Source organism: Atta colombica, unplaced genomic scaffold, assembly GCF_001594045.1.
Source record: "Atta colombica isolate Treedump-2 unplaced genomic scaffold, Acol1.0 scaffold166, whole genome shotgun sequence".
Taxonomy (NCBI): Eukaryota; Metazoa; Arthropoda; class Insecta; order Hymenoptera; family Formicidae; genus Atta; species Atta colombica.
In genome coordinates this window covers 721,398-742,422 of record NW_017259257.1, presented here as the reverse complement: position 1 = coordinate 742,422, position 21,025 = coordinate 721,398, and the positions used below count along the sequence as shown (strand labels likewise).

Here is a 21,025-nt window from a genome sequence, read left to right as displayed (position 1 = left end):
AAAAAAAATAAATTCTTTTTATTAATATTAATTATAAATACTGCATAATACATCATGGACGTACACATATATGTCACGGAAAAAAGTATCAGAAAAGTGTCATATTTTTCAATATTTCGAAAAATATTATAATATAAATATAAAGGATATTTTATGTATAAAACAGCCTGGAAAAAAGCTTTATCTTATTTTCTAGCACTGTGTGTTCGTGAAAAGCAAGGGGATTTATCTAAGTCACTATAAATCAAGCATCTCAAAAGAATGAGACGTCCGTCACGTTCACGTTGTTTGTTCCGAATAATTCTGAAAATGGGTGCTAAAATGATAAGCATATCATTGATATGCTTATGTACAAGTATAATAAAAAAAGATTTATTTCGATTTTTTTGTACTTTTTCACATAAATATAAAGACCTTTTGAAGGTCCTAGAGCAAAAAAACTAAGAAGAACTATTAATTTGAAGAATTTTTTGGCCCATGAAGAATTTTAAATCTTGACAGGAGCTATAAAATATTAACATTTAAAGCAATTTAACCGAAACCCATTTTCCATAAAATTTATGCAGGTTTCGTTAATTAATCAGAAAGAAAAAATTTATTCATTATCCGATATATTCGACGTCTATTCATTCAGAGTGAATATAAATAGTTTTTAATTGACGAATATATTCATATAGATGCTAGAATGTCAAAATTTTTCACAGCGTCGTTCATCATACTTAATTATATATGATGATTCAACAAAAATTATTTTCAGATCTGCACTTATTTAAATTTTTAGATACTTCAGCAAAATCGTTCATTCCGTTATATTTTCTTCCTTTTTGTGCTGATTGTTTCTTTTCTTTTTTTTTTTTTAAGTAAACGTCCTCATTATTCATTGGTTGGATTGGCACGAGAAATACCTAGGTTGCTTCACAAGAGAAGATCGTTGCGCAAAAATGAAAAATCGCTCGCGGATCGTTGATCAGGTGCGCCGGTGCGCATCATCGCGCCTGGACGCTGTTAGAATCGCGGTCGCCCTCAGGCAGGAAGAGAATCTCGTTTGTAGACTCTCTCTCGTAACTATGGGGACACCGTGTACAATGGCGGCTATTTTACATACAAGATTATAGTCTGATCCGTGACACGTATATCTCGTTTTACTTGATATCCGACATTGTCATTACGTTTTATTAACTTCTACTCGTTACGGATCACGACGCGAGAAATAAATTATTAGTTCGCGCGTCTCAAAGTCCAGGTGCGTCTCAAAGTGAAGCGAGTATGTGTACCTCCTTTTAGACAGATTGTGAAAAAAAAAAAAGAAACAACGAACGGTCCGCACATCCATCGAAATGTCGCGTCTCGCACGAACGATGAGAAAAGTTGCGCGATCCGTTTGGATGGCAGCGATTATACTCTAATTTCGAAGGAGTGGCTGTTATCTTTCTTGCGCCATTCGTCCATTTTTCATTTAAGCTCAATAATTGGTACATTCGCGCGCGATCGAGACTCTCGTATTATCGGGGCACTACTTGAGACAAGCAATACTAATGACTCGCGCACGAGAAAGCTGATCGAGGCGAAAATAAAAAGTTCCGTACTCGCTAGAATTATAACGAGCGTAATCACCATTATTTCTACCAGAAAGCGCTAATTAGTGATTTCGCGCGCGAGTGCGTCTTCTGATGATTCGTGCGATTTCAAGGAAAATCGCGCTAGCGATGAAAGATATGCAGTTTTTTAAAGAAATCCATCAAACAAAACAACAAGATAATTTCTATCGTGCAAACTCTATTATTTCTATCACATTCGGTACTTCATTATTATATACAATTATACGATTAGTAGATGATCAAGATTCTTTCATTTTAAAATGTACATGTAAGTAATACATACATATTCATACATTGAAAGAAAAAGTGTACTAAATTTTAATAAATAATTGTTTGTAAGTACTAATATAACATTTATTTACGGAAATATTTGCTAAATAAAAAATATAATATTTAAATCAAATTAATAGTTCTCGTACCAAATAAATATACATTTAAATTTGATATTAAATATTCAACTGGCACTATACTTGAACAAAAATTTATTTAAAATTTAGTATATTTTTTTCTCAGTGTAAGAATTAGGATACATATTTTATAAGACTAAATATACTTTTATTAATAAAACGCTGATATTAATGATTTGTGTTGATTTTTCACTCCGTAAAAATTAAGATAATTATCTTTTCCCTTGGGCAAACGATCTCTCGAGAGGAATCTCTCGATGTGACGCACACCGTGTTTGAGTAACGTGCGGTATCCAAAAGGAAGTGATTTTGGAGCCACTAGTAGTCGTCGAACTGGGCACCCAGGCTCGTATGATGTCGAGCTCGCACGTACCGATATATACCGAGACAGCTGGATCTGCCGGCATTGGCGGGCCTGGATATACTCAGGAGCACTTAACGCTATCTACAAAGGCTAATGTAGCCGCCCGATAGGGGAGGAAAGGTGGACGTGTTCTCCGTATATAACCCAGCCCAGACGGACATCAAGAAGAGGTAGAGGAGAACGGGGGGGAAAAAGGGAGGAAACACGCATACAGGGTGCGCACACTCTTCTCGTACGCACGTTCCTGATTTCTCAATTTTCGAGAGGATCCACTCGGATGCCGATTAAGCGTTTCACTTTGTCGACACGTACAAAGGATCTTCGTCTGTCGAAACTAATCGACGAGTAAAACCGCTAATTAAGGATTTGTACACTGATTTCGTAACGCATTAGGTAGAGATCTCCTTCTGATAATAAATGAGCATGTATTATATATGATATTATCACATTGTTAGAATTATTTCAACAACATCAATTATTTTATGTTATTCGTATTATTTTAAATTATCTATTATGAGGAATACTTCTGATAATCTTAAACGATTTTTGCGATATATTTGTAACTTAGTCAGTAAATCATAAAGATTAAAGATTAAAAAATTGAACGATAATATTTAGATAGACATTGATTGAAATATAAAATAGCTCGCAAAAATAGATAATAAGTTGAAATATTAGCAGATATAAATCGTTCTATTTTCACTTACAAAAATATAAGATATGCAAGTGGTTTGGAAAAATTCAATCTCCAACAGATTTTAATCCCCTTATTTATAACGAATAATTCGAAGGTAATAACTGCTTGTACGGCTGTAAAGTTCTTATGTATATTGACGACGCGCTCGATCGACGCGAGCAAATGGCAATTGCGAATAATTGACTCGCTATAAATACCAGACCGAATTATTCATGATAAATAAATCACCGACAGATGATTCTTTTTTTTTTTTGAGGAAAATTCTTCTCGTGCAGTCGCAGACTTCTCGGCACGAATGCGCTTTTATACGCCTACGCGTAAATCGTGACGCGATGATAACGGCATTCATAAATCACATTTAACGAAGCGTCGAGATTTCTTCGATGCAAAACCTCAATCATGCAATAATTATATTAAACAAATAAGAGAGGGATGCGGGTACCGTTATTACGATAAGATAACGAAAGCACGTGCATACTTGAATAGTGCTGGAATGTATGATTCTCTCTCGCGTATAAATATGTTATATATATATTTTCTTTCATCCTTCCTTGACCTTCCGAGATCTGTATCGTTAACCTTTTATGAGAACCGCCTGTCGATGAACACTATTATCGCTCATCGGAAATCCGTACGGATTTATCAGAGGCTGCAGCAAAAAAAAAGGGAGAAGAAAGAAAGAAATAAAGAAATAAAAAAGGGTCTACACAATACGTTGATCATAGCAAAATTCAGTAAATACGGCTTTTTAAATCTCTTCGGACATTGACTTAACCCACTTTTGCATCGCGCAGGCAGAAAAAAACCTAAAAGATGAGAGTACGCGTAATATCGAGATCGATCTAAACGAATTTCTTCTCACGAATTATTTTCCTCTCTTTTTCTCGCCTTTTATCTTTCGCAATATTAATAATGATAATAAACACGATAAAAACCTGGCCACTCTGTAATGTCGGTTCGATATTAATAATATCACGATGCGCGATACAAAAAGTTGAGTCACCGTTTCTAAGAAAACTCGTGGCGATGAGATATCAATCTATTTATCTCCAATACCATACCACCTGATTTCCAACGTTGCTCCGAGAATCGTTCTTAAACCATTGTTTGAAGGGATAAGATAACGAATAAATCTACCTCTGATGAATTCTAATTGAGAATACTTGCACTATAATTTATGTGCGATTGCATTCTCACTTCATTTTTATATAATATCGACGAATCTATTGTGCACAATCCTTTTAAGAGATTATTAATAGAAAAAAATATTGAAATAAATATATTTTAAAAAATATTAATATAAATATTTTATATAAAGAGTATTATATATACTTTATTTTTTAAATCTAATCCTCATTTATAATTTACCGAAAATTTTCTCTTAAAATTTATCTTAAAAATAGTAGTTTTGATGCAATACAATATTTTACAGATTTTTACCATGCACTTCATTAAAATTAATCATTACTTACTTTATATTTTATTGTGGTGTTATTAATGAATGAGAGATTTATAAAATTTATAAAATTTTTCGAAATTCAATATTGTCCCACGACTATCATATTTTCAAGGTAAATTTAATGAAAAAATTCTTTCTGGGTAAGCGTCTTTTTATCTAGAAATGTTTATTAAATTCAAAATTTAAAGCATATCTTATAGAAACGACAACATTTAGAATAACAAAAGGATCGGGAGAACACATTGGGATGGTATTGGCTAAAATCACACACGATCGATAATCCATATATATTTCGTGTTAACTGAAGTTCCAATATAACGACGTTATATATTTGTTCTCAGCAGGAGAACGTTACATGGCGCGATTCACCCCATGAACTCTCCAAATCGTGCAGACAAATTGACCCGCCCTCTCTTTATTTCCGATCGGCTTTTACACGAACGGATGGACAACGGCTTTCAATACGGAGAGGTGTCGAATCGGTAGTGTCGTCTCCGAAAGAGAGAGAAACCCCAGGTGTCCCACGTTGAGGTATAAAGGCCTCAGATGCGATACGCACACACACACACACACACACACACACACACACACACACACACACACACACACACACACACGCACGCACGCACGCACGCACGCACGCACACACATACATATATATTCCGCGAGGCTGGCATCTCTCTAAGAATGACGTCGATATTTCCGGACTGGACGCGCGTCCTACTGACAAAAGAAAACTATCCGCTTTGCCGAGTTTATGCGTTAAACGATGCTTTCTCACACGCCATCGACCACTGGGCAGGTGACAAAGTATGGCGATTGGTTAAACACCGTGAAATTTTGGCAAAATCACTCGATATTCTTCTCAAAAGATACTCCCGCCACTCTCTTTTCAAGAGTATATTGCGATCACAGACCATTTATTCCAACTCCGATACTTTTTTTCAGCATCGCATAATCATATAAATCTCTTTTAAATGAATTCATCTTCTGATAGAGCGACGAAATATTTCTCGATTAATCATAGGCAAAAAATTAGAGTTAAAATTAAATAAAAAAAAGCTTTTAAAAATGTTAACGTTTATCTCGGGAAAAAATCGTCAAATCTTTTTGCTAAATTTTTTAATGTTCTACCTAATAAAATAATGTTAAAAAATAAGTAGAAATAGTATTATTGTAAACAATTTTGTAAAAGAAGTTCGATCCATTGCGGTAAAAGAAAGAACCCCCCCCCCCTCTCTCTCTCTCTCCTCTGATTATCGGGTGGAATTTCATAATGAACGGTATCTTTGCCGATCCCCAGTCGTTTGTTCGGCATTTCGGAATCCCGTCGCAGCTGCGCGCTCTCGCACATCAAATATTTAGCCAAGGATTCTCCTGAGGCAGTAGAGACTCGCAAGGTCCAGGGATAAGAAAAGAAAGAAGGACAGAGAGAGAGAGAGAGAGAGAGAGAGAGAGAGAGAGAGAGAGAGAGGAGGGAAACTGACACACACGTTACACATCAAACGTGCACGATGATCATAAAAAAGGAGAAACGAAGTCGAAGCATCAGAAGCCTGGATCCTTTTACAAGCTTCTTTTATCTCGACAGACGGTGCAACTAGGAGCTAGCAGCGAATAAAGATCCCGAACAAACATACGCGCGGCGAACTCGGGGCTCCGATGTCGTAAGGATCGATTAACGTGCCGTTTGATCCGTAAATTTACACATTCGCCGAAGCTTACAGAGCAAAGAGAGTATCAGATGGATCGCGGAATAGGAAGCGACGAGGATAAGACTCATCGGCGCGTATGATTAACAACAGGAGGGATTGCTCTTCTTCATCGATAGCGAAAATAATCGCGAGCGATCTCACGTGAAAAAAAATTCCCCGCCGCGCCGTTACGAATCCTGCTCGAGCGGATATTCTTATGGTAAATATTTACGTGCGAAATTGCAGGGTATTAAGATGAGTCGAGGTAAATTGGAGCCTCGTCGTCCTCGACTATCGCGTTTCTCATCCTTTTTCTCAAAAATCGCGTGTCCAGGAGGGGGGCAAAGTGAAGAGAAGGAGGAGGAGGAAGAGGGAGGGGAGGAGGTGAGAAGGAAAGATGGGGAGAAGAATATCGAGGAACTGGAAGAAAAGGTACGAAATTAATCGCAAGTGCCTGTCGGACAACGAGGAGGTAGAGATTAACCTCGACCCGAATCTTTTGATCCTCTCGACGAGATAACCGTCCGCGTGCGAGCAGAAGGCCAAGAGGAGGAAGAGGAGGAGGAGAAGGAGAAAAGCACTAGTTCTAACGGTTTCTATCATCTCGTATGGCCACGTCCCTCTCGCGCGGAATCCTTCATCAAAATGCGGCGTGCTGTCGTCATTCTTCAATATCTATTTGCCACTGAACAGTTAGGTCGGTTGGCTATTGGCAAGCGCGCTACTATTAACCATAGACAGCATAAATAGGTAGCCGTTTAAATCTTTCCGGTTCAACGGCTCGAGCTGTGCTCCAGCGTTATATACTTACGGCGATCTTTTTATTGGAAAATTCAGAAAGCGGAGCGCGATTGCTCGAACGTGCGCACTCGCGCGATAAAATTTTAAGCTCGAAAGCTTAGGTTCGGCGTAAAGATGCCAAGGTAGATACATGATTTATGGCGACTCAGGCCTAATGTCACGCGCTTGTGATCGCGATTAATAGGTTGATAAGTTGGTAACGTTAAAATGGTGAGATTGGTATTTGAGTTCGTGTGAAGAAATTAATTGTTTCGCACTTTTTTCGACGAAACGTATTGTAATAATCTAGTAAGCGTGTAAATAATTGTTTGATTAATTCTAAAATTTTTCTGTACGATATAACTTGTTAATAAAAGGATTAAGATCGCAAAAATACTATTGGAAAAAGCTATAACTTGTTTCGAAATGTGCAAATGAAAATCTATCGATTGAGATTATTTCGATCTAATTTGCTAGTAGTTGGGGAGTGTGAAGTTGGCTTCCCTAAAATTGTTTGAATAACCTTTTTATTGAAAGTGTGCAAATGAAAATTCGAATGAACAATCGAGTGAACTGTAGAAAGATAATTTTTTGTAAAGTTGGGAGGCTAACTTCACATGAATGGGGAAACTTGAGTATTTAAATCAAATATATAATATTAATATCAATAAAGAGCCGATACTGAATATCCATAATATATGTATACAAATTTATTAAATTCTAAATTTAATAAATGTGATAATAATTAATCAAATAATAATTATAACAATCATCATCAAACGTTTCAATCTCTCTCAATACATTCATCAAATTTAAATTTTCTCCTATATACACATCCAGTATCAGCTCTTTATTAATATTTATATACATTTAATTTATTCGAGCTCTACTTTGTAGAATTAATCTAAGTACTTAAATCTTGCGATAATTTTTTATATTTCAAAAGATATACGAAAACAATGGAACTGACTTTATATCCTTTTTCAATGTTAAATACAAATATATTTTGCGAGAGTGGATTCGACTTTCCAAGTTTAATCATTGCCGCGGTATTAAGCGAAACGAGTTGCCGCGTGTGTTCCAACGCGAAAATACCTCTCTCGTACAAGACGTATAGAAAACGCCGCGTACCACAGCAGGCGCAGGCATCTGTATATACGTTGCGTGCGTGACAGGAACAGGTAGGGATAATCCGGTCCTGTGCCTGCACGCGGCTCGCGCGAGTGCAACGTCGGTCGGCGCATTCTCGGCGACCGGCGAAGCGAAGCAGGCAGAACGGAACACAATGGACCGAAAACCGGAAAGAGGTACGCCCACTTCCCAAAAAATGGCCCGTCGCCGTTAAGGAGAAAAGAATAAAAAAAAAAACCACGACCATATGTGTGCTCAACGCAAGACGCGCAAGAAAGGTTTGTACAGAGTGCCACGACCATTGGCTAGATTCCCATGAAACTCGAGCAGCGGACGGACGGAGGAGGCGAAACTCTTCCATTCAACGACGAGCCGTCAACAAGAAAATAAACTTAGATCCATCACACCCCCCCCCCTCCTCCCCTCAATGAACAAAATCCTGGTAATTATCGCCGGTAATTTGTCGTGCTGGGTATTCTCGTTGGCGCCGGTTTTTTCAAAAAATATGATTCTTCCGGCCTTCATTCTTTCATCATTAACAAGTCATACCATATCCTTTTACAATTTGATTGTAACAGGAAAAATATGATCCTTCGTGGAGACTCTATATAACAGAATCTGGGGATTACAAACTTTTGATTGGCCCGTCCTATTTGTTAACTTCAGTAAGCTAAAATGAAATAGTATATATATATATATATAAAGTAAATGTATCCCTTCTTTTTCATTCCTGTTTCGACAAAAAATGTTCGTAATTAGACTATGTAATATGTTTAGGATCTCTATTTTTTTTATAATGATACGATTTTTTGCTTTCATCAAAGACATAAAAATCTACATAATTAATATCAATATCGAAAAATATGGAACTTTAATAATGTATTTTAAAGACAAATAAATTTAAAAATAAAGTAAGTCTTCTTCCAAAGATTTATTGTTATTCGTGAATTTACGGCTATTCCCGAAATTCCATTCATCGACATGATGCCTGAAGATTAAAATGTAAAAAAGGATCGCACCATTACGTGCGTGGTGAGAAGGACCGCGAACGATATCGATAATCGGAGCCAGACTTCTCCATTCGTCGCGACGGCTGCCACATTTATCTCTTCCAGTGACAGTGCGAAATTTATTCTTCACCTACCAACCAAAAGAGCTCCTCTCCTTCTAGAACCGCTATCGAATAATAATGCAACGCAAGGCCCTCCCTGAATTGGCGATCGGATGAATCTTCGTTTCGACGAAAGATGAGAGTCGAATATTTTTTCGCCGAATTTATCGCGAGATTGTTATTTTTCGCCTCTCATTTAAGAGAAAGATAAGTTTAATTTTTAATTTATTACTTAATTTATTTATTCTAGATATTTTAAATTTAATATTTAATTTTTATTATCTTTATTATCTTTATTATCTTCTTAATTGATTTAATTCCGTTTCTTTCAATTCCTCTTTAAAAAATAAATAGACAATCATGATGTAAAACCAGGTGTTCCGCATAATCACAGTTGAATATAATTTAAGGCAAATTTTTAATAAATATGGCAAATTTGTAATAAAGATTTTATATTAGCTTATAAAATTCCTACAGAAAAAGCAATTTTGCTTAAAAGTCTAAAAATTTAGCTAGATACAAATCTGAAAATAATTTACTGGATCATCAAAATAATTAGATAGGATGACAAAATTGATTATTAAAATATTTCAACATTTTGCAGCATTACTCATCATGCTTAAGATTCCTACAAAATTATTTTGATGGCCCAACATTATTTTCAGATCTATATCTATAGATAAATCTTTAGATTCTTCAGTAAAATTGTTCTTTCTATCTGTAACAACTGATTTCTGATTGATCACAAATATCGACATTACTTTGATGAACGATTTGCAAATCCCTTGAAATTGAATCACCTAATCTTTTTACGTCATAGATACAACTCTATATTTGCTTATAAAATAAAATGACCCCGAATAAGATTAAAAAATATCTCGCTAAAATTTACTGACCCAACAACTTGCAATTGTCTATTCTAGACGTAAATGCGTCTACACAATGCTTTTGATCATAGTAATCATTACTGAAGGGATGCGCGTGTCGATCGTTAAAGCAGAAAGTTAAAGCGGTCGGCCACGTGGACACAATGAAGCCGCGTTTACCCTCGCGAGAAATTCATGAGCGAAAAGAAGAACACCGTTTCTCCCTCCCGTCGATCTTGCTCACACTTGGCTGGGGTGACGAATGATTCTTTCGCAAAGACGATAACGATCGCTTTATCCTCCGGTGCTGGCGATGATCGGCGCGAGAGAAAGTACGAATATATAGTATAAATAAGGAGACAGGAGGCGGTTTATCGAAAAATCAAAGATAACATTTATCGACATATACATTCGTATCCATCGTCCTCGATGTCGTTGTACGTGCCGTAATGTATGTAAATGCGAGCTGGCCACGCGAGAATCCGCTTATAAAGCGCTCGAGCATCGAACAATTAGGTCGACGAAAGCATTTGTCTCGCGGCCGATTTCGCAAATTAATATCGACGGGCATGAATATCGGTGGTCGTAAAAGATACGCCCGAACGTTTTAATTAAATCGGTCATCATTGATAAACCATCCGTGAATTCCTAATAATTTCACTGCCAACTTTGCATTCGAGCGAATTACGTTATATAACAATAATAATAATAATCATCAACTCTTTATTGAAGTGCAAAATTAACAAGAGAATAACTGTACAGTATAAAATAATGTAATAAAAAATGCACTACAAAAAGGTGAGGCAATCCGGATGATACTGTTTCAGCCTATGACAAGTATTTTGTATCGATATACATTGAAAAAAATTTACTATATCTTAAATAAATATTCTTTGAATATTAAAAAAATTATTTATTTATATTTATATTTTTATTTTTATTTTTATTTATATTTATTTATTCTTTGAATAAATTTCTTTCAATATTTGTAAGTAAACATTTACTGAATGTTAACATATATTTATTTATTACAAGAACCAACAATTGATTCAACTATAATTTTTTTCATTGAATAAATATTTACTACGAATAAATGTTTATTTACATATATTTGAAAAAAATATTTATTAAAATATAGTAAATTTTTTTTTCAGTGTAGCAAACAATTTTTTTTTAATACAGATATATACATGGAGACGTGATAAGTTTCTTACAGATATCTAGGTGGGGAAACCTTTCACCCCGGTGGTGTTCGATGTCGCGATATCCATGGAATTTCGCAACTCTGCGCGAGTTATACTGTCGCAATTATTATTACTGTATCACACAGGTGTTCTCGACTAGACTCCTGATCGTTGTTCGATATCCCCGTGGAATCAATGGCTGTCGTTGCACCGCCGCGTCGACTCAAATCAAACGATTTTCAACATCTGAGAGATCGTGGTCCAATGAACGCACGAATGAATATGACTGTAACTCACGCCCCGTGAGTATTTCGACACACTATATAAAAGCCGAAAAATTAACGTCTCTCTCTTTCGATGGTCATAACTCTGCGAGTAAAACTCGCGAATAAATCAAAATTACGTAACGGCCCGGTTCGTTCTTTCTCTTTTAACTTACTCTTCTTTTTCTTCAGAGTCGTCGGATCGTTAACGATGTATATGCACGACGGGAACGCACACCGGGTGTTTTGTAAGAGAAATTTGATATCGAAAGCGAACATTAAGAAAAATCATGCGCTTAAATGCCGTCGGGAGTATCGAGATAATCGCGTTAATCTTTGAGCGTGATCACGACAAATATTTTTGCTTTATACTTAGGAATGAAAATAATTCCCCGTTGGTCTTTCTAACGGGATTTATTAATTCCAGCGGCATAATTATCAATTCCACCATCGTGTAAGCGAATCTGTCGCTCGATACGAGGCAGTAAGTCAATCTGTGGCAGATGTCATGGAAGTATGCAAATAGCCGAAGGTTCATTAAAAATTCCAGTAGCCATACTCGAGATCTCATATCGCACGTAATTTGTAGGCTAAAGAACGAAGATGTGGCTACACTCTCGGAAACACATTGAATGTCTCGTTGACTTTCTCGTAAGCAGATAAGGTGACGTTTCTATTCGTCTCGTTTAAACGGCCATGAAGAAATCCTGGATATCAATCATCTACAAAGTTCTAATGATCTTCAACGCGCACTGAGATCACCGTGAGCGGCCGTGACGTACAATTTTAAACGATAGGGATTAGCAACGTATCAAGGGTGTAATTAATCGTTCGAGTGGTATCTGATGACTGTAACAAATGTACGGACGTGCACAGATAATGCTTGCACATATTAAATTGTAACTATGCTCGATAATTTCTTTCTTTTTGTAAGGAATACGAAAAGAATGATTTTGCTAAAGTATGGAAAAATTTAGCTAGATACAGATTTTAAAATAATTTTGATGGACCATTAAAATAATTACGTAAGAATTTTAAACATAATGAGCAATACTACAAAGAAGTTTTGACATTCTAATCTGAACATCGTATAATTATTTTGATCTCTTGATCCAACAAAACCATATTTTCAGATCTGTATCTAGCTGAATTTTTAGATATTTGAGCAAAATTAGTTTGTGAATATAACACATTGCGTTTTTGACGGAAAGAAATCGTAATTCCTAAGAATTTTTCAGAAATTGCAATCTCACACACACATATGGAAGAAAAAGGAAATATTATTGTTTTAAATTACGCAAGTAATTCGGTGCAAAAATAATATTATTATATACAATAATAAATTAAAAGTGTTTCTAAGAATGTTTAAAGATCCGATCATTAGAGACATTTTCGAATAAAAACTGCTAAAATACCGCAATTATAAATATTTCCTCGTTAGAGGCGTAATAATTTTACGCGAGCAATAATATATTATTGAGAGAGATGGAGGATACTGAGATCTTCATAAATATAAATAACCGGGTCAGTCGAGGGGCTGACTCGGAAAATTGAATTTTCACGGGCACGCTCGTCGGAAGCAACGCAACGCAACGCGATATGACGCGACGATCTCAGAGATTCTATCTCGCCTCGTAAGTATTTTCCGCGTCCAGTCGAAATGGAAGTTCGCGAATGTAGTAATATCCCCCGAGATGCACGCGCGCACAATGCACTCGAAAAGTACGTACACTCGTCGGTCGTCGGCGACGACCACCAGGTAACCCTAGATCCCAGATGAGCGAGCGAGATTACACGCGGTTGCAGCAGGACTGTCGTCGGCGTGGTCGGACACGTAAAGCGAGATTATAATCGACCGGCTTGTCCATAATAATGCATTTCAAGGTTTTGTGGAATTTCCTTAATGCTCCGCATAATCCCGGATTGTTTCGGGATTTTCGAAAAACTAATGTTATTTTATGGATTTATCTGACCCTTTTAAAGATTTAAAAAAAAATAGAAAATCAAAATCGATAATACAAGAAGCGATAGTGGTTATTGTATACACCGATGCGTAATAATAGTTGTAGAATAAATAAATAAAAGTATATTATAAATAACATTGTTATTTTTAACTTAAATAGCTTTAGATGAATTATCGATGAGAATAGATTTAAAGACGATGACTTGTGTCTATTTTTTGGTCAAGCTCTTTATTGAAAAGACAACCTCTTTCCTTTCAACATGTTTATAAGATGTTCGACGGTAACTCGCGGGACTAGATTGGCGCGTGCATGCCGAAGGTATGCAGGTTTTCAAAGGACGAGCCAGGTGGTTGCACTACTTTCACTACGTCTACAGCGCAGCAGCGGTGCAGCGCTCGATCGAGCAACGCGCGACGACGCGAAGTCGAGGCGACGCGACGCGACGCAACGCGACGCGTTTTCACAGGGTCGACGGGAATCGCTTTGTAACACTTTCACGATGCAATTACACCAGCAGCGAGTGTGCCCGAGCGTATGCGAGAGCGAGTACATGTCCAACGAACGGGTCAAGTCGGTGAACGCACGCATGCAGACACGCGTCGATAGACACGCCAGTACGCGTCTCTAATAATACCAGTAATCATAATTAATTACTCCGATCTTCGCCAATGAGATTGCCTCTCAGAAGCGCGCAGTGAAGTATGAGAACTTTCCGAGATCTCAGGAATAATCATTTTTGAAGCGTTTTGGAGCGAAGATCTGTTCGCGTTGCTTCAAATCCCTCAAAAATTTTCCAAAATGATATATATATATATATATATATACTCTCTAAATCTGAATTAGTGGATAATCACTGATATCAGTACCGAGTATGCCAATCTGATCAATGAAATGTGAGATCCCTAACTTAACTAATCTTTATGGTGTGATCTAACTAACCTTGTTTTAGTGCTTAAATTCAATAAATATGATATTGAAAGATTGAAATTAATGCAAATCAGTTATTTTAGTTATATAATGCTCAAACATTTCTTCCTTTTTTAGTTGAACTTCATTGATTATCAGTGCAAAGTTTGCCACTTGGTAATTAGTGACTATCCACTGATTCAAATTTAGAGAGTATGTTCGAATATTGGAGAAAAATAAAGCGAAGTTGCTGAGTACAAAAAATAGCAACGCACAGCTTCATAGTATTAAAGACACATGTATACTCTCTTCTTCACATTCTAATCTTAAATTATACTGTTAATTCTTTCCATTAAAATAAAATGAGGGGATAATATTTCGGATAACGTTTTGCTTCGGGTTTCAGGTGCTCCGAAGATGATTATGGGATCTCTTGAACAGCTGAAGCTTAAGTTTCATTAATTTCCACGCAGATTCGTCCCTGGGAGTATATACATAAGTACGTACATATGCAAAGCGAGATGAAGAACGAATGAAGAGGGGAGATATGGAATGGGAAGCAACGCGATATCTCAGTGGGACTCGCGATCGTTTTCGTCTAACGGTCCGCTCGCGATTATCGGACAAGATCTCGACGACCGGATAGCGCCACGAGCACGGAGACAAACATCCGAGGATCCGTTCTCACGTTGCTGGCGACATTCTCTCTCTCTCTCTCTCTCTCTCTCTCTCTCTCTCTCTCTCTCTCTCTCTCTTTCTCTTCTTCTTGCCATCCGTCCGATGTGAAAGACAGCAAGTAGTTGCGCCCGTAGACACGTCTGAAGCGAGACGAAAAAAGATACGGGACAAATTAGCGGCTTTTATACGTTATACGACGAATTAAGGCTAATCTCTGGCGAGTTGGAGAAGGAGGGAGATGCCGAAAATGGAATTACGCCCTAATGACGGAAGCGGGTCGATTCATTTATGAAATTGCGTAAGCTTCGGAGTCACGTCGCCGTAAATACAAACGAGGAACACAGGGGTAAGTCGCTGCGGGTGCCTATATTCTACGTGCACGCGCGATTAACCCTCTGATGCGCCTTGGGGTTTAAAGTCGTTTGAATATACCTTTTGTATAATTATATACTACCACATGCATATAGTTTTAGAGACATTATATTCCTGAAAATTCTGTTTCACTCTAATTTATCAGATTACATATAATATGAAGTTTATTTGTGTTAGTTTAAATATAATAAAATATAATATGGATATTCAAAAGTTTAAAAGACAAAAATTTAAATATATATAAAAAATATAAAATTGTAAAATAATCAGATACAGGCTTGTTCTTTTTAGCTAAACTTCTCGCAAGGTTCGTCTTTTCTCTTTTTTCTCTTCAACGTGCAAGAACTTTAACTAAAAAGAACAGACTTTAGATAGGAATAAGAAAACAATGAAAACATTTAAGGATTGAAACATTGCTTTTGATAGACACTGAGCGCTTACGAAATGCAATGGCATTTTCACTTTGTTTTATTAATGTTGTTTTCTTTCTGATCTGAATGTACTTGTGAATCGAAGAGCGATTGGAGTCGTTACCAAATCGATTATATGATTTTATCGCGAAACGAGGCCACCATCGCTACTTCAACACGCCTGCGAACACAACGGAAACCGTTTTGAAACTGTCGTGTTTTACGAACGCGAACCAGAGCGCACGATTTTGCATGCGAGCCGCTAAATGTTACGAGTATAATGGTTAATAGACGGGTTAATGGTTAATAAACTAGATTGTCGTTATTTTGCGCGCCGGGTATACTTTCTCTGTTTAGCCCCTTAGCGTTGGGATTATTTTGTAAAACGAGAAGAACATTTTGTTGCGGACCCGTTAAATAATTCCATGTTTTCCATCGTTACATGTGTTTTCTCTGCTGAACAGAAATTTTATGAGCGTAAAAATACAGAAAAGTTGTTTCATTGAAACACATGCTTTGTGTCTGAACATATAAAAGTGTCAGCTGCTTGTAGAAATTGCAAAAAAAGAAATAATGGAACTTGCAAAAACATCGTGTTACTTTCAATATTTGTAAAACTACTTTTCCTTATACTTTTCTAAAACACAATTCAGACAGTTGCATCGACATAAATAAATTTTTATTTGAAATTAAATAAATTTTTATTTGAAAATAAATAAGTATTAAGAAAAAATATTCTAAATTTCAATAAATATTTATTTGAATAGTACCAACTAAATATTTATTAATATATACAAATGTATTTATTTGGTAAAAAAAAAACATTAATTTGACCATTTCTTTTTATTAAGTAAATATTTATTTATTGTAAATAAATGTTTAGTTGACAGTATTCAAATAAATATTTTTTTTTAATTTAGCCTATTTTTCTCTCTCTCTCTCTCTCTGTGTGTGTGTGTGTGTGTGTGTGTGTGTGTGTGTGTGTGTAAATTATCGATTTCAGATTATTATTATTAGAATTATTTCGATTTTCAAAACGGCCCTCGAATGCGTTTTAAAGGATTCGTATTCTGTGTATGTAAATTTTAGACTAAGGTAGATATTTTAAGGTAGATACATAGCCAATCGTCTCATGCTTAACGTCAATGGTGGAAAAAACATTGTTACTATGATTTAGTTACGTTTTGAAAACGTGACACGTTCCGCAAACTCGAGATAAACATCGTATACAGGATCCACGTTACTTAGCCAATAACAGGTAGAAAAGTAGAGAATACTCCTTTGTATTCCTTTTTTTTTATCCAATGGTCGAAAAATTATCACACATTTCCTATCTAGCAATATGTTCATTGTCAGCGTACGATAACGATCGGTTCGACATATTCGTGATGTGATCACATCACAAAAATTCATTTCTCGGCGACCGATCTCTCGAATATTTATGACCGTTTTCTGCATCCATTATATGAATTTATAGGAATTTAGTCGACAGTTTTAGTCAATATGAATGACATGTGTGCATTATCTTCTTACAACGAAAAAAATTACTAAATCTTAATACATATTTCTTTGAACAGTCCTAAGTAAACATTATTTATCGTAAATAAATATTTACTCAATAAAAAATGAAGTTACATCAAATAAATATATATACATATATATATATGTTTATATAATATATTTAATAAATATTTACTTAAAACTATTCAAACAAATATTTATTAAAATTTAGTATTTTTTTTTAGTGTATACGAAAAGGATAGATTTGCTAAAATATTTCAAAATTTAGTTACAAGATACAGATCTGAAAATAATTTTGTTGCATCATCAAAATAATCACGTAGGGAACTAATTAAAAAACTAATTACTAAAATGTCAATACTTTTTGCAGCATTGCTCATCATATTTGAGATTTCTACGTAATTATTTTAACGGTCCAACAAAATTACATTTTTGAATCTGCATTTAGCTAAATTTATAGATAATTCAGCAAAATCGCTCTTTCTATGTACTCATATATAAAATATTATTGAGATTGCTTCCAAAACATCAACGACAAATTAAATAACATGAAATGAAGTTGTGATAATAATGAAATATATTATTAAAATCGTGCAAAAATAAATATTTAAAGTGATTTAAATAGATTTAAATTGATTTAAATAGAATTATAATGTATATAACAAATTTGATTTTTTCTGTACTTTATTACAGATAATACAACTCATCGCTATTAATTAAGAATACAAAATTTACGATAACGATCGTGAAAAAAAATTGCTGATAACTATTTGTATGATCTTAATCTGGAAAATACAGAAGAAAAATTTACTACCCCGTGCAAAAAGAATAAGACGAGGTGGACATACGGTAACCCTAAACCGCTCGATAGAATGACCTCGCGAGGAACCGTTTTGACATTTGATGGATTACGTAACGGAACGAGGAAGAAAATGTTCTCGCCGGCCGCGAGGGAGTAAGAAGAAACGATATGATCCATCGCATCGCGTCGCGGCGAGTGTTTGCCCGCGTAAAATATTTGCGCGTAGAGTCGAGAGCTCAAACACGTCGCGTCCTGTCATTTTCCGTGTGGCTACACGCCGCGTGTATTTGTGCGCCGTGCTAGACCGAAGTTCTTCGGCGCGTTTGGACGCGTGCGAAAACTTTACGCTCGCGCTCGCCTGTGCACACACGCGTATTACCTATGTACACACGCGGACGTATCGCGTGTCGCTGGGCGACCTTCGCTACCACGAAATTTCTTTGCATAGCCATCGACTGCTTCTCTCCTCGGATATAAGCATTTCTCTCTTTAAAAAACCGACCATAATATGTTCTTTTAATATGTTCTTTAAACTTTAGGAAACAAATATCAATTATCATTAACCACCAATTACATATATCGTAACAATTAAAAAATTTAATGGACGATGCATTAATTATAAGAATGCGCATTAATGCGAATTCGATTGGATCAATTCGTAAGGAAAAAAATGGAAGGAATTTCGAAGGGAATCCAAGAAGAGGTTCATTAAACGCAGTCACTCGAGTAGAATGCTCTCGAACCGTTTGACAACTTTTTCAATTTTACACAATAAAACGTGGTGCAACGACGAGCGCGAGGGAGCGCGAGGAAAGGCGTTAGAATCGGAATCCGCGGGACGGTCGAAGGAACGAGAGAGGCGAATTAATGCCTTTCACCGTGATACCGATCGTTAATATCTCCGGCTGTTACGCCAAGTCTCCATGGTGTATCGCGGGATTTGTCCCATGGTTCCTGGTCTCGTGTAACGAGTCGCGTATATGATGCAATTCCACGAAATCTCTAGCCGCGCGATATCTACCTCGGAGCGTCACAGATTAACGCTGGGTTATCGCGATACCAGCTCCTGATACTTGCGATCCATAGAGACAGGCTCGCGATAGCGAGACTCTTGCCGTCATTGCATGAAAAATAAATCGCGTTAAAACGCGACAATTCTTCTGTTAACAATTCTTTCCTTCGGAAACTTCATCTGGCTGTACCCAGATGTTTTATTTTTCTTTATGTTAAATATCTCAAATGTTAAACATCTCAAGGGATATCAAGTCAGAGAAAGTTAAAATAACTCTATTAAAATAATGATTTTTGGTTACTAAATTTAATTGTTTATTGACACCAAGAATCGAAATAAAGTCATTTTAATTTTCTGTCAACTTTTGTGTATTCTTTGGGACTCGGGTAGAACAGAGAGAGTTCTAATTAAGTCATATAACGATATCATAGGATATCATGTCATTTGATACTTAAAAATGAATTCATAAAATGACAAATAAGGTCATGATGATGCTCCTACGATATTATTACGGCTTCTGTGTTCTACTCGAGAAGAATAAAGCGATACCTGGGTGAAATATTTGAACGCAGCCAAGGAATTTGCCTCCGGGGGCATCGTCAGCGTTACGAAACACAGGGTGATACGATTTGGACTCACCTAGAGCTCACTCCGGAACCGCTCAGCTCCGAAATCGTTGCGACCGCAAGAACTGAACTCTCCGTAGCTCCGACACTTGCACATACAACACACGGTACCCCGGTGACTTTGCGAGGATCGAAGAAAGGGGCACGACGGTCACGACGACGGTGACGGCGACATCGACGTTGACGATCGGATACGGCGACGACGGGGAACGTCAGCACGGGGACGTGTCGTTGAGGTTCTCCCTCAGAAGGGCCGCGGCGAACGGTGCCGACGCGATTCCGCCGAACAGTTCGTCACGGTCGATAGAGGTGCACGGACGAAAGCAAGCGCCATTTTATCCCGTGCACTCCGCGGCAACGCGAAAGGTGGACGGACGGCGCGGTGCACCGCGCGCGACGGGGAGGGAGAGCTATATACGCTCCTCTCCTCTCTCGCGCTGTCTCTTTCCCCTTTTCGTTTTCTCTCTCTCTCTCTCTCTCTTTCTCTCTTTCTTTCTCTTTCTCTCCCTTACACGCCACTCCGTGTACCGACGCGAGTCGCTGCGCCGTATATATACTACGTATCACCCGAAGAATTTACCCGGATAGTCCACGCCGCACGACCGGATATCAATGACACGTAACGACGTTCGACGCGCACTGGATTATCACCACTTTCACACTGCAGACTATTTCACTGCCGAGTGAACCCCGGCGCGACGTATACGGGACACCTTCGGAGCGCGCTTCGCGTTCCTGACTCCGGATCCGATTCTCCGACGAAAAAGGAAAACAGAAACTGTACGTTACATCTATCCCGTTCAGATGTTTGTTTATCGGAGTCGCACTACGCAGTTTTTCATTCTCACGCGGCACAGTCTCTGCTTCGATCTTTCCTATCCCTGCTTTCTTTCTCCTGATGGTCTTTCTTTTTTTTCTTTTCTGTTCTTTTTGTTCAGTTTCTGTTCCGCGAGACGCAAAACGGGACGTCGACGCGACAGCGACCGTCGTGCGCTGCGAGAGGACACGAACTGAGCGCCGAGTGGCAGCGGTGGAGGTTGCCCGGCTGGTTTCGCCGCGTACCGCTATTCGGCCGTCTTACACTAGCGCCGCCATCCGAGCTGCACCCTCGCCGCGCCGGCCATTTTCTCTTCTCCTCTCTCCGGCGCGGCGTTCTCGCACTTTCCCCTCTCTCTCCCCC

At 37.3% G+C, this 21,025-nt stretch overlaps 1 protein-coding gene across 6 annotated transcripts in view; it reads right to left on the bottom strand.

Annotated features, from left to right (window-relative positions):
* Positions 1-21,019, bottom strand: part of LOC108686224 (ephrin type-A receptor 4) — a 102,449-nt gene extending 81,430 nt beyond the window's left edge. For all 6 annotated transcript variants that reach the window (XM_018191399.1, XM_018191395.1, XM_018191398.1 and 3 more), the window contains exon 1: positions 19,859-21,019. The gene's annotated coding sequence lies outside the window, so the exon portion shown is untranslated. The remainder of the gene's footprint in view (positions 1-19,858) is intronic.
* Positions 21,020-21,025: the final 6 nt, after the last annotated feature.